Source organism: Acipenser ruthenus, chromosome 51 (genome assembly GCF_902713425.1).
Source record: "Acipenser ruthenus chromosome 51, fAciRut3.2 maternal haplotype, whole genome shotgun sequence".
Classification (NCBI taxonomy): domain Eukaryota; kingdom Metazoa; phylum Chordata; class Actinopteri; order Acipenseriformes; family Acipenseridae; genus Acipenser; species Acipenser ruthenus.
The window spans coordinates 8,544,352-8,559,131 of record NC_081239.1 but is presented as its reverse complement, the minus strand read 5'-3'; the positions used below and the strand labels follow the sequence as shown (position 1 = coordinate 8,559,131).

At 37.9% G+C, this 14,780-nt stretch overlaps 1 long non-coding RNA gene across 1 annotated transcript; it reads right to left on the bottom strand.

Annotated features, from left to right (window-relative positions):
* Positions 1–10,816: 10,816 nt before the first annotated feature.
* LOC117969714 (uncharacterized) lies at positions 10,817–13,911 on the bottom strand. Its single transcript, XR_009320035.1, has 4 exons — positions 13,778–13,911; positions 13,131–13,247; positions 11,357–11,398; positions 10,817–10,929 (listed from the first exon to the last, which is right to left on the bottom strand). It is a non-coding gene; the product is annotated as an uncharacterized LOC117969714 (long non-coding RNA).
* Positions 13,912–14,780: the final 869 nt, after the last annotated feature.

Genomic DNA, 14,780 nt, shown 5'->3' with positions numbered 1-14,780 from the left:
GCATAAACGTTAACAAATGAGTGAGAATATTTTTTACCCTGTAACATGAAATTTATTATCAACTCTGAAAATGTTATCAACAGTTAGTCTAATAATCTCTGCCGGGTCCTAATCTAATGCCCCAAATGTATTGTATATGTACAATAATAATTATTATTTTAAACCAAACTTTTTATTTTTACTTTACCTTAATTAACACCCCATGATCATTTACAAATGTATTCATTAACCCCTCTTTAGTTTAAATCCCAGACACTTTCCATTATATGAGTACTTTGTTCACCATCCATTTGGATTATATGGCCCTTTCACATTTTTGTTTTCTTAAACAACCCTTTACACTAATATATATATATATATATATATATATATATATATATATATATATATATATATATATATATATATATATATAATATACCCTAAATAAAGTGTTTGTATGTTTTATTGCATATTAACCTATGTGCATAAACTGTATTCTGGCTGAATAAAAAATGCAACATTGCTTTGAAGTCACGTATACTTCAAATAAATATTTGAAAGGTTCCTTATAGGGTATGCATTAACTACATCCTTTCATTTTAACGGTAATGTTCATTTGATGTACTGCACAAAAACTTGGTCTTATTTTGTCCCCATGTATTCCCATCATAGGGATGTCCCAGGGCCCTAGCTCACAGGCCCAGCATGGAGGCAAGGTAGAACAACACGTGGGTGAGGGGAAATCAAAGGAGGTTTTTAGAATGCATGGCTTTATCAGACAAGGCTATCCTGTCTGGACCCAAAGGAGTGAAGGGAGACACGGAGGATTCACTCTAATGAGTTAACACAGCATTTGACCAGAAGGGTCTCCAGCCCTTTTTACAGGCTACTGGAGAATACATCTGGTCTAAATTAGCCAGAAAGGCAGAAGGCGCAAAGGTCATTGAGCCAAAATGACCGGTATGTGTGCGGGGCTGTTTCAGAGCCTAAGAGATGCAGAGCCTTCCAAAATAGGTATATTAGAGTTTTGGGTTAAATTAAATAAATACAACTGAAGGGGTTATTTGGAGGAAATAAACATTATCATTAAGGAGATTAAGGAGATTGTTTATTTTCGTTAAGATTAAAACCAAAAACTGTTTAATCATGTTTGTTTGTATGTTTTTATTTTTTTTTAAAAAGCCAAAATTTTATCCTTAGCTAAATTTTTATCCTGAAGCAAATAAAATAAAAAATGCTAAAATGAAAGACATTTTAAAAATATACCGCATGAACATTAACAAAATGCAAGAATATTTTTTGCATGTAATACCGTGTAAAGAAAATAGAAATAACTAAGCCGACGTTTAACTATAAACAAACAAACAGGTATATGTATTTGCTTTTGCAATTCTTGTTTATTCTCGTCATACCAATAAAAGCTTATTGAATTGAATATAACTGAATAAAACAACAGAGTTTAACATGTTCTAAACATGTTAAATAGAGTAAAGAAAATATAAGTAAAGTATAGCATCCTGCTAAAGAATAAGGCCTACGGTTTTTGTAATGTATTTAGATTCACTGAAAAAGGCACGGAACAGCTTTTTAGAGAGAGAGACCCCAGCTCTGACCAAAGATCTTTTCTGAAATGAGGGACATCCCTTTCTTCGGGGGAGTGGTCTGGTGAACCTGCCTATATCTTTCCAAAGAAATGGGGTCAGTCTCCAATACTTTATTGTGGATTTATTTTCTTGAGGTACATGTTTTACAATATTTGGTATGCTCTATATACACCCAAAAAACACAAGTGCATTATTTTTACTTGGTGTATTTAAGAATCATGAACAAACCCTGGTATTTGTGAGATGATAGGTGCAGTCATCATGTACCTTAAATTAGAAACTCCTCCTTTATAGATACGTTTTCAATGTGTTATTTTACTGAACATAATTACAATATGCTTTTACAATGTGTTCCAGGTGTTATGTTTTATTTTTTTAATGCATGTGGATATGCAGGTTTGAACCTTAGGTGTCAATAATTACATAAATAAATACATCCTTATTTACATAATAAACACAGATATCTATACGCCCAGAATGCCTTATTTCTTTAAATTATTGTATACACTCTTTATTGTTGAGCTCTCATTAAATTGAATTTTTATATACAAAATAATTAAATGCTCACCGGTATTGTGAATGTCAGAATATGACAGGTTGCCCCAAAGTTTGTGTTAAAAATATCCATACTTTAAGTAATACATACTTTAATTTTTTAATAATGGATTGATGCGTGGATTTGTTTGACGTCATATTCTCCCAAAATTGTTATGTTGGTAGGTTTGTAACACCGGGTCGGTGTTATTTTGGGGGTAGGTGTTTAAAAATGGTCCACCTTGTACTGCGATTGACCTGGGTATGTGTAAATGATTTTAGCTCAGAAAACAAGCAAATGTCCACCTGAAAGGGGTACGATGTACTGAGTTGGTCCCTTAAAGTAATTTTTATATAATATTTCACTATTCATCAAATGTATGTGACTTTAACTTATGAGCAACAAATAGGGTTACATTGTAAACATCTAGGATTTGGGAGTTGAACTATAATTGGGCTTGTTCTTAGTGACTTATGCAGTAGTCAATCAAAGCAAGGACAGCGTCCCGTTTTCTGACGTTACACAGGTCAAGTTGCGGTACACATACCATATTCTGATTATATACCACTTACTGGTCCTATGCCAGAGCCACAAAAATAAAGAGGGAAACAAGGAGAAGAGTTATGTGTAGATTTGAATAATAATAGTATATTGTAGTCTACTGTCTGTTTAAACTTCCCAAAGTGTTACAAATGGTACTTTGTGATGTATTATTATGAAAGAAAAGGTTTCTTGACACCAGTCGGTACCAAATAATCTTATGTAACGTGGGGACATGGTTATTTTTATTTGATGCATATCAAACATGTACAGTATAGAACTACAGGAGGTTTCTCTTTTACTATTTGCTTATGTTTTACTGTTAAAAATAAGGTACAGATTTATCTTGTTCAGAAGCAGGTTCAGATATCTGCTGTCTTTATACATTATGCATATTGTTTCATATTGTTTCTTTCTGTTCATATTCAAATAAAAGCCTAAACCTTAATGTATCAATCCAACATTACAAATACTATAGTCTACCTATTTAAATATCTTAAGAGTTATTTGAGACACATAATAATATAAGACACATAATAAACACATAATAAGCAATAATGAATAAATAGATTGGGTGTTTTGGGGTGTTGAACTGGGAGATACAATTGTATTTGCTTATATTTAGTATGAAAACAGCTCCTTGGATAAAGGCAGCCGGTAAATAATAATAATAATAATAATAATAATAATAATAATAATAATAATATTAATAATAGGTCATCAAGTTATCGATTGTAGTATGCAATGAGAGTAATAATATGCAACTAAATTAAGAAATACTAACTTATTGCTGAATAGCTTCAGTATAAAAAGATAATAAATTAATTACAAAGGATAATTTCTGAAAGACAATATTTAAACTGTTGATTATATAGAGTTGTTAACTACAAGTAGCCTACTAGGCTAGTACATGTCTAGCACATGAACATGTCTCGTCTTAAAAAATGTTATCGTGGTAAGGTCATCAGGCAAGTTAGTACCACAGCGTCTTCATTAACACATCCCTTTTTTAAACTGCCCCCGACAAGACGTCGCTAATGTGGCTATCCGAAAGGTTTTTTACACCTAACCATGCTTGTAATTAATTTATTATCTTTTTATACTGAAGCTATTCAGCAATAAGTTAGTATTCCTTAATTTAGTTGCATATTATTACTCTCATTGCATACTACAATCGATAACTTGATGACCTATGATTAATATTATGATTATTTATTTATCATTATTATTATTATTATTATTATTATTATTATTATTATTATTATTATTATTATTTACCGGCTGCCTTTATCCAAGGAGCTGTTTTCATACTAAATAAAAGCAAATACAATTGTATCTCCCAGCTCAACACCCCAAAACACCCAATCTATTCATTCATTATTGCTTATTATGTGTTTATTATGTGTTTATTATGTGTCTTATATTATTATGTGTCTCAAATAACTCTTATTTAAATAGGTAGACTATAGTATTTGTAATCTTGGATTGATACATTAAGGTTTAGGCTTTTATTTGAATATGAACAGAAAGAAACAATATGAAACAATATGCATAATGTATAAAGACAGCAGATATCTGAACCTGCTTCTGAACAAGATAAATCTATACCTTATTTTTAACAGTAAAACATAAGCAAATAGTAGTTCTGTATTCCTATACTGTACATGTTTGATATGCATCAAATAAAAATAACCATGTCCCCGACGTTACATAAGATTCTTTGGTACCGACTGGTGTCAAGAAACCTTTTCTTTCATAATAATACATGACAAAGTACCATTTGTAACACTTTGGGAAGTTTAAACAGACAGTAGACTACAATATACTATTATTATTCAAATATACACATAACTCTTCTCCTTGTTTCCCTCTTTATTTTTGTGGCTCTGGCATAGGACCAGTAAGTGGTATATAATCAGAATATGGTATGTGTACCGCAACTTGACCTGTGTAACGTCAGAAAATGGGACGCTGTCCTTGCTTTGATTGACTACTGCATAAGTCACTCAGAACAAGCCAAATTATAGTTCAACTCCCAAATCCTAGATGTTTACAATGTAACCCTATTTGTTGCTCATCAGTTAAAGTCACATACATTTGATGAATAGTGAAATATTATATAAAAATTACTTTAAGGGACCAACTCAGTACATCGTACCCCTTTCAGGTGGACATTTGCTTGTTTTCTGAGCTAAAATCATTTACACATACCCAGGTCAAGCGCAGTACAAGGTGGACCATTTTTAAACACCTACCCCCAAAATAACACCGACCCGGTGTTACAAACCTACCAACATAACAATTCTGGGGGAATATGAAGTTAAACAAATCCACGCATCAATCCATTATTAAAAAATTAAAGTATGTATAACTTAAAGTATGGATATTTTTAACACAAACTTTGGGGGCGACCTGTCATATTCTGACATTCACAGTACCGGGGAGCATTTAATTATTTTGTATATAAATAAATTCAATTTAATGAGAGCTCAACAATAAAGAGTGTATACAATAATGTAAAGAAATAAGGCATTCTGGGTGTATAGATATCTGCGTTTATCATGTAAATAAGGATGTATTTGTTTATGTTATTATTGACACCTAAGGTTCAAACCTGCATATCCACATGCATTAACACCTGGAGCACCTTGTGAAAGAATATTGTAATTATGTTCAGTAAAATAACACATTGAAAATGTATCTATAAAGGATTAGTTTCTAATTTAAGGTACATGATGACTGCACCTATCATCTCACAAATACCAGGGTTTGTTCATGATTCTTAAATACACAAAGTAAAAATAATGCACTTGTGTTTTTTGGGTGTATATAGAGCATACCAAATATTTTATAACATGTACCTCAAGAAAATAAATCCATAATAAAGTACTGGAGACTGACCCCATTTCTTTGGAAAGACATAGGCGGGTTCACCAGACCACTCCCCCGAAGAAAGGGATGTCCCTCATTTCAGAAAAGATCTTTGGTCAGAGCTGGGGTCTCTCTCTCTAAAAAGCTGTTCTGTGCCTTTTTCAGTGAATCTAAATACATTACAAAAACCGTAGGCCTTATTCTTTAGTAGAATGCTATACTTTACTTATATTTTCTTTACTCCATATTTAACATTTTAAAATATGTTAAACTCTGTTCTGTTTTATTCATGTACATATGTATTTAATTTTCCTTCATTTGTTTGTTACAGAATGATAACATTTTGTTTTTATTCAATTATATTCAATTCAATAAGCTTTATTGGCATGACAAGAATAAACAAGTTTTGCTAGGTTTTTAAAAAAAACAAAAAAACAAACAAAAAAAACCAAAAAACAAACATGATTAAACAGTTTTTGTTTATAGAATTGTTTCCAGGTTTTAATCTTAACGAAAGTAAGCAATCTCCTTAATGATAATGTTTATTTCCCCAAATAACCCCTTCAGTTGTATTTATTTAATTTAACCCATAACTCTAATATACCTATTTTGGAAGGCTCTGCATCTCTTAGGCTCTGAAATACCCCCGCACACATACTGGTCTTTTTGGCTCAATGACCTTTGCGCCTTCTGCCTTTCTGGCTAATTTAGACCAGATGTATTCTCCAGTTGCCTGTAAAAGGGGGCTGGGGGACCCTTCTGGTCAAATGCTGTGTTAACTCATTAGAGTGAATCCTCCGTGTCTCCCTTCACTCCTTTGGGTCCCGACAGGATAGCCTTGTCTGATAAAGCCATGCATTCTAAAAACCTCCTTGGATTTCCCCTCACCCATGTGTTGTTCTACCTTGCCTCCATGCTGGGCCTGTGAGCTAGGGCCCTGGGGCATCCCTATGATGGGAATACATGAGGACAAAAAAAGACCAAGTTTTTGTGCAGTACTTCAAATGAACATTACCGTTAAAATGAAAGGATGTAGTTAATGCATACCCTATAAGGAACCTTTCAAATATTTATTGGAAGTATACGTGACTTCAAGGCAATGTTGCATTTTTTATTCAACCAAAATACAGTTTATGCACATAGGTTAATATGCATTAAAACATACAAACACTTGCACACACCCTTTATTTAGGGTATATATCTATATCTATATATATATATATATATATCTATATATATATATATATATATATATATATATATATATATATATATATATATATATATATATATATATATATATATATATATAATTGTTTATTTACAGATTACCAGATACTCATTTTTAATTAATCAATAAAAACATCCTGAACTGCAGCGATGACACTAAAACTTTGTTTTAATTAGGGAAGATGTCCAGGAAACACTGTCTAGTGTCTTTAGACCTCCATCCAATTTACATTTTGCCGCTAAGGTTTTAGAGAAGGTGGGAGCTGGCCAATGCAATATATTTCTGGGTGATAACCAAGAACTTGAAAAGTTTAAATCAGGCTTTAGATCTGGTCACAGTACAGAGACTGCCCTAGTCAAAGTGCTGAATGATTTACTAATGAGCGCAGACTCCAGTCACATATCCATTCTGGTTCTGTTAGATCCAAGTGCAGCATCTGATACTATTGATCATGCTAGTTTAACTGATCGCCTTGAAAGTTGGATAGGGCTTTCAGGAACTGTTTTAGACTGGCTTAGGTCATATCTTACGGACAGGTAGAATTTTGTTTCAATAGCAGACTCTGTATCACAATTATCCACTATCTCCTGTGGTGACCCCAGGGCTCCATTCTTGGCCCCTTACTATTCTCCTTATACATGCTACCATTGGGCATGATTATCCGTTAACACCATGTACATCTTCACTGTGATGCTGATGACACACAACTTTACATCTCTGTGAAACCTGGGGATATATCAGTTGTCTCCACCCTAATTGCATGTCTGTCGGAAGTGGAAAGCTGGATGTCCCAACATTTTTTGCAGTTAAATTCAGGTAAGACTGAAGTTGGAGCAGAAATTGGAGTTGGTAAATTCTATAAAAACTAATTTAGGTAAATATAATTCTAATATAAATTCCAAAGCCAGAAACCTGGGATTTGTAATTGATTCTGATTTATGATTTGAGGGTCATATTCACAATACCACTAAAGTGTCCTTTTATTATTTATGTAACATTGCCAAGATTAGGTCTTTTTTATCATTGCCTGCTGCTGTGAAGCTAATTCATGTGTCTGTGCTGTGTGTCTGTACTGTATGTGTGTCAGTGTGTCTGTGCTGTGTGTCTGTACTGTATGTGTGTCAGTGTGTCTGTGCTGTGTGTCTGTACTGGATGTGTGTCAGTGTGTCTGTGCTGTGTGTCTGTACTGGATGTGTGTCAGTGTGTCTGTGCTGTCTCTCTGTACGGTATGTGTGTCTGTGCTGTGTGTCTGTACTGGATGTGTGTCAGTGTGTCTGTGCTGTGTGTCTGTACTGTATGTGTGTCAGTGTGTCTGTGCTGTGTGTCTGTACTGGATGTGTGTCAGTGTGTCTGTGCTGTGTGTCTGTACTGGATGTGTGTCAGTGTGTCTGTGCTGTCTGTCTGTACGGTATGTGTGTCTGTGCTGTGTGTCTGTACTGGATGTGTGTCAGTGTGTCTGTGCTGTGTGTCTGTACTGGATGTGTGTCAGTGTGTCTGTGCTGTGTGTCTGTACTGTATGTGTGTCAGTGTGTCTGTGCTGTGTGTCTGTACTGGATGTGTGTCAGTGTGTCTGTGCTGTGTGTCTGTACTGGATGTGTGTCAGTGTGTCTGTGCTGTGTGTCTGTACTGTATGTGTGTCAGTGTGTCTGTGCTGTGTGTCTGTACTGTATGTGTGTCAGTGTGTCTGTGCTGTGTGTCTGTACTGTATGTGTGTCAGTGCTGTGTGTCTGTACTGTATGTGTGTCAGTGTGTCTGTGCTGTGTGTCTGTACTGTATGTGTGTCAGTGTGTCTGTGCTGTGTGTCTGTACTGGATGTGTGTCAGTGTGTCTGTGCTGTGTGTCTGTACTGGATGTGTGTCAGTGTGTCTGTGCTGTCTGTCTGTACGGTATGTGTGTCTGTGCTGTGTGTCTGTACTGTATGTGTGTCAGTGTGTCTGTGCTGTGTGTCTGTACTGGATGTGTGTCAGTGTGTCTGTGCTGTGTGTCTGTACTGTATGTGTGTCAGTGTGTCTGTGCTGTGTGTCTGTACTGGATGTGTGTCAGTGTGTCTGTGCTGTGTGTCTGTACTGGATGTGTGTCAGTGTGTCTGTGCTGTGTGTCTGTGCTGTATGTGTGTCAGTGTGTCTGTGCTGTGTGTCTGTACTGTATGTGTGTCAGTGTGTCTGTGCTGTGTGTCTGTACTGTGGATGTGTGTCAGTGTGTCTGTGCTGTGTGTCTGTACTGTGGATGTGTGTCAGTGTGTCTGTGCTGTGTGTCTGTACTGGATGTGTGTCAGTGTGTCTGTGCTGTGTGTCTGTACTGTATGTGTGTCAGTGTGTCTGTGCTGTGTGTCTGTACTGTATGTGTGTCAGTGTGTCTGTGCTGTGTGTCTGTACTGTATGTGTGTCAGTGTGTCTGTGCTGTGTGTCTGTACTGTATGTGTGTCAGTGTGTCTGTGCTGTGTGTCTGTACTGTATGTGTGTCAGTGTGTCTTAGCTGTGTGTCTGTACTGTATGTGTGTCAGTGTGTCTGTGCTGTGTATCTGTACTGTATGTGTGTCAGTGTGTCTGTGCTGTGTATCTGTACTGTATGTGTGTCAGTGTGTCTGTGCTGTGTGTGTGTACTGTATGTGTGTCAGTGTGTCTGTGCTGTGTGTCTGTGCTGTGTATTTGTACTGTATGTGTGTCAGTGTGTCTGTGCTGTGTGTCTGTACTGTATGTGTGTCAGTGTGTCTGTGCTGTGTGTCTGTACTGTATGTGTGTCAGTGTGTCTGTGCTGTGTGTCTGTACTGTATGTGTGTCAGTGTGTCTGTGCTGTGAGTCTGTACTGTATGTGTGTCAGTGTGTCTGTGCTGTGTGTCTGTACTGTATGTGTGTCAGTGTGTCTGTGCTGTGTGTCTGTACTGTATGTGTGTCAGTGTGTCTGTGCTGTGTGTCTGTACTGTATGTGTGTCAGTGTGTCTGTGCTGTGTGTCTGTACTGGATGTGTGTCAGTGTGTCTGTGCTGTGTGTCTGTACTGGATGTGTGTCAGTGTGTCTGTGCTGTGTGTCTGTGCTGTATGTGTGTCAGTGTGTCTGTGCTGTGTGTCTGTACTGTATGTGTGTCAGTGTGTCTGTGCTGTGTGTCTGTACTGTGGATGTGTGTCAGTGTGTCTGTGCTGTGTGTCTGTACTGTGGATGTGTGTCAGTGTGTCTGTGCTGTGTGTCTGTACTGGATGTGTGTCAGTGTGTCTGTGCTGTGTGTCTGTACTGTATGTGTGTCAGTGTGTCTGTGCTGTGTGTCTGTACTGTATGTGTGTCAGTGTGTCTGTGCTGTGTGTCTGTACTGTATGTGTGTCAGTGTGTCTGTGCTGTGTGTCTGTACTGTATGTGTGTCAGTGTGTCTGTGCTGTGTGTCTGTACTGTATGTGTGTCAGTGTGTCTTAGCTGTGTGTCTGTACTGTATGTGTGTCAGTGTGTCTGTGCTGTGTATCTGTACTGTATGTGTGTCAGTGTGTCTGTGCTGTGTGTGTGTACTGTATGTGTGTCAGTGTGTCTGTGCTGTGTGTCTGTGCTGTGTATTTGTACTGTATGTGTGTCAGTGTGTCTGTGCTGTGTGTCTGTACTGTATGTGTGTCAGTGTGTCTGTGCTGTGTGTCTGTACTGTATGTGTGTCAGTGTGTCTGTGCTGTGTGTCTGTACTGTATGTGTGTCAGTGTGTCTGTGCTGTGTGTCTGTACTGTATGTGTGTCAGTGTGTCTGTGCTGTGTGTCTGTACTGTATGTGTGTCGGTGTGTCTGTGCTGTGTGTCTGTACTGTATGTGTGTCAGTGTGTCTGTGCTGTGTGTCTGTACTGTATGTGTGTCAGTGTGTCTGTGCTGTGTGTCTGTGCTGTGTATTTGTACTGTATGTGTGTCAGTGTGTCAGTGCTGTGTGTCTGTACTGTATGTGTGTCAGTGTGTCTGTGCTGTGTGTCTGTACTGTATGTGTGTCAGTGTGTCTGTGCTGTGTGTCTGTGTGCATAACCAATGGAACAGGCCCCGCCCCCAGCCCTGCTGAATTCCACAGGATAAGAAGCAGAGACACAGAGAGGGAACATGTTTCCTATTTTATTTGTTTCTAGACTACATTAGAGGAATTGCAGTTCCAACAAGAAGCCTCTGCTTTTAAACAGGCGAGCGATTCTCCTCCTCTACTGCACGCCTTCTCCTGAAAAAAAAAACACCACAAGCTTGAAATAGAAGAATAACACTGATACATTATAAAATGCATTTAAGTAAAGGAGATTATATGGAGCGAATGGCCTCTTCTGGCTGGTATTATTATTATTATTTATTTCTTAGCAGACGCATAAACGTATACATTATAAACTACATTCAAATACAAAGTCACATGAAGTCAGACCCCAGGCAAGTCTGTTACAAGGATCTGCCCGCTTCCTAGAAAATATTTACATTTCTACTGATGGAGTCGCCTGCCTCGCTGAAGCCACGTTGCTGCTGTTTGTCAAAATGTTCACAATGAAGAATGTTACAGTTGCAGGGATGATGTCACTGAAACAGCTGGAGCAACATGTGGGGACTGAGAACTGCATTTAAAAAAAAGAACAAAAACCCGGACACTTTAAAAGACGTACCTTCACCCTGTGCGACTGGAGGAAGAATCAGGATAATGGGACCTTTTGACGCAGATGAAAAGAAATACAAAGAGCTGTGAGGGCTATGTGGAGAAAAACTGCACTACAAATCCATATTCATATTTTTTATAATTATTTTCGTGTTTTCAAAATGGAAAATCCACCAAACGAAGATAGTCTTAAACAAAACAAAACAAAAAATTCTTAAAAGTTTATTTATTTCAAATGTTCTTGCCTTATTTGTTAATTTGCCAGACACACACGCACGCACACACACACACACACACACACACAGAGACACACACACACACACACAGAGACACACACACACACACACAGAGACACACACACACACACACACACACAGAGACACACACACAGACACACACACACACACACAGAGACACAAACACACACACACACAGAGACACACACACACACACAGAGACACACACACACACACAGAGACACACTCACTGAGACACACACACACACACACAGAGACACACTCACTGAGGCACACACAGAGACACACACACACACAGACACACACACACAGAGACACACACACAGACACACACACACAGAGATACACACTCACTGAGACACACAGAGACACACACACACACAGAGACACACACACACACACACACAGACACACACACACACACACAGTAATAACAGTCAATAAAAACATCTTGATGCTTATTTTCTAAACACGGCGCAGTGGTTACAATTTAAACACTATTAAGTGTTTAAAAACTAAACACTTTGTTTGAATATGTAAAAAATAAAGTTTAAATTATACACCTGTTCAGACAGCACCTGTAAAACCTCACAGCTCTACCTCTCTGGACTACATGACACCCAAACTTGCATGTTCATTAACTCCCACTTATCTGCCTCCTGCCTTGCTGCTCCCTGCTATTGCTCCTAGTTAGATCTGAATATAAATCCTGTATTTGAATTCACCTGCACTGGAACTGGATATCTGCAGTAGTATTTTGTATAGCGGCTGCTCCTCTACTGCACTTCCAGCACTTCTATCTGATCCTGCTCATAACTGGAACTGGATATCTGCAGTAGTATTTTGTATAGCGGCTGCTCCTCTACTGCACTTCCAGCACTCCTATCTGATCCTGCTCATAACTGGAACTGGATATCTGCAGTAGTATTTTGTATAGCGGCTGCTCCTCTACTGCACTTCCAGCACTCCTATCTGATCCTGCTCATAAATGGAACTGGATATCTGCAGTAGTATTTTGTATAGCGGCTGCTCCTCTACTGCACTTCCAGCACTCCTATCTGATCCTGCTCATAACTGGAACTTGATATCTGCAGTAGTATTTTGTATAGCGGCTGCTCCTCTACTGCACTTCCAGCACTCCTATCTGATCCTGCTCATAACTGGAACTGGATATCTGCAGTAGTATTTTGTATAGCGGCTGCTCCTCTACTGCACTTCTAGCACTCCTATCTGATCCTGCTCATAACTGGAACTGGATATCTGCAGTAGTATTTTGTATAGCGGCTGCTCCTCTACTGCACTTCCAGCACTCCTATCTGATCCTGCTCATAACTGGAACTGGATATCTGCAGTAGTATTTTGTATAGCGGCTGCTCCTCTACTGCACTTCCAGCACTCCTATCTGATCCTGCTCATAACTGGAACTGGATATCTGCAGTAGTATTTTGTATAGCTCTTTAATCAACAGATTTGGGGTCTGTGTGGAATGCAGGTCTGCTGTAGATTTAAACACTTTAAATGACATACCTCTTCCCTCAGGCAGCACTGCGGGTTCATTGCCAGCTTCTCTTTTGCCTCTAAAATAATCTGCTATATTATAGCTCGGTAGCTTATTCGGAGCTACAAAAAAAAACGTCTCCACAGCTGAAACAAAGCAAGAAAACTTGTCAGCACTGTTCTGGAGAGTTCGACAACACATTCCTACAGGTCACACTCACACTAGTCACAAAAGTACAAATCAAAGGCCTTTTGGAGAAGAGAAACAGCAATACTAAACTACTATAGTGCTAAAACTATAGGTAAAGATATCATATTAACTGTAGTTTTTATACAGTAAACACTATAATGGAAACCGCATTGAAATAGCACTACCATAGTAAAAGAAATAGGAACATGATGGTACAGTGTTGGATTACATTATAGATACCACGGTTGTGAAACTACTTTTAGAAATCAAATAAAGTCCCGTAGGATTCCCATGGTGGTGCTACAGTAGGCTGTTGCATTATAGTACCATTAATAGCGCATGATGGTACTGGAGCAATCTAGGTAAAGTCCCTGCTTGCTTGCTTGCTCAAGGGTACAGCAGCAGCAGAGCTACCCTGCAGAAACATCTTGGATCAATGTGCAATTCTTTGAAAGAATATAGAAAGAGATGGTAGGATTGTACTCACAGCTGCAGAGGAAAGCCAGGGCGGAAATTAGCACCAGAGTCTTCATCTTGTCTGCTGGTCTCGGGCTGTTCAAGTCGGTGAAGTCAGAGCAGAGAAGCAACCGTATTTATACAGGAATGGGGCTCTGAAGCGAACTCTGTTATCATAATTGTTTGCAAGAATTTGCATAAAAGACAAAATATCTGCAACATTGCATCAATGAGACAGGTGAACTCACCAGCATATCTCATCATGTAAATACTGCATGCGAAGCGGGCTGATGTTTGTCATAGAATTGCCTGGGGTCTGACTTCATGTGACTTTATATTTGAATGTAGTTTATAATGTATACCAGCGAGAAGATGCCATTCGCTCAATATAATCTCTATTTCAATGCATTTTATAATTTACTCTTATTCTTATTATTTCTCATTTAATTGGCTTACTGGAAAATAATTCCATTGAGGGTTTCTGTGATGTCATAAACTACAAGTCCGTTTGCTTGATTAGCTTAAAACAGTGTTTCTCAACCCTGGTCATGGGGACCCCACTGTCTGTCTGTCTGTGTCTCTGCTGGTTTTTGTACCAACTAAGGAACTGCTTTCAATGACTTAACTGAAGCATTAATTGAAACCAATTTGCATAATCAGAGCTTTTTAATAACTTTTTATTCAGCAAAATTATTTTAAAAATGTAAGCAAACCGTTTAGTCAAATTGAGTGTTTTTCAATGAAGTAATTGAGAACAGCTCCTCAGCTGGAACAAAAACCATCAGAAACACAGACAGGCAGACAGGGGGGTTCCCACGACCAGGGTCAGGAAAATACTGCTTCTATACGTTATAAAATGCACTTCTCATAAGAGAATTCATTCATTCAGTGTTCAGACTCCTCACTGTTTAACTCTTTTCTCATTTCTTTCAACTGTTTTACTCATACCTGCACTGTAAAAATAGCACTAGGAAACAAATATTTTGTTAAAATAAGCCATACTTGTAAATTGTATAAAATCGAATACATTAGTA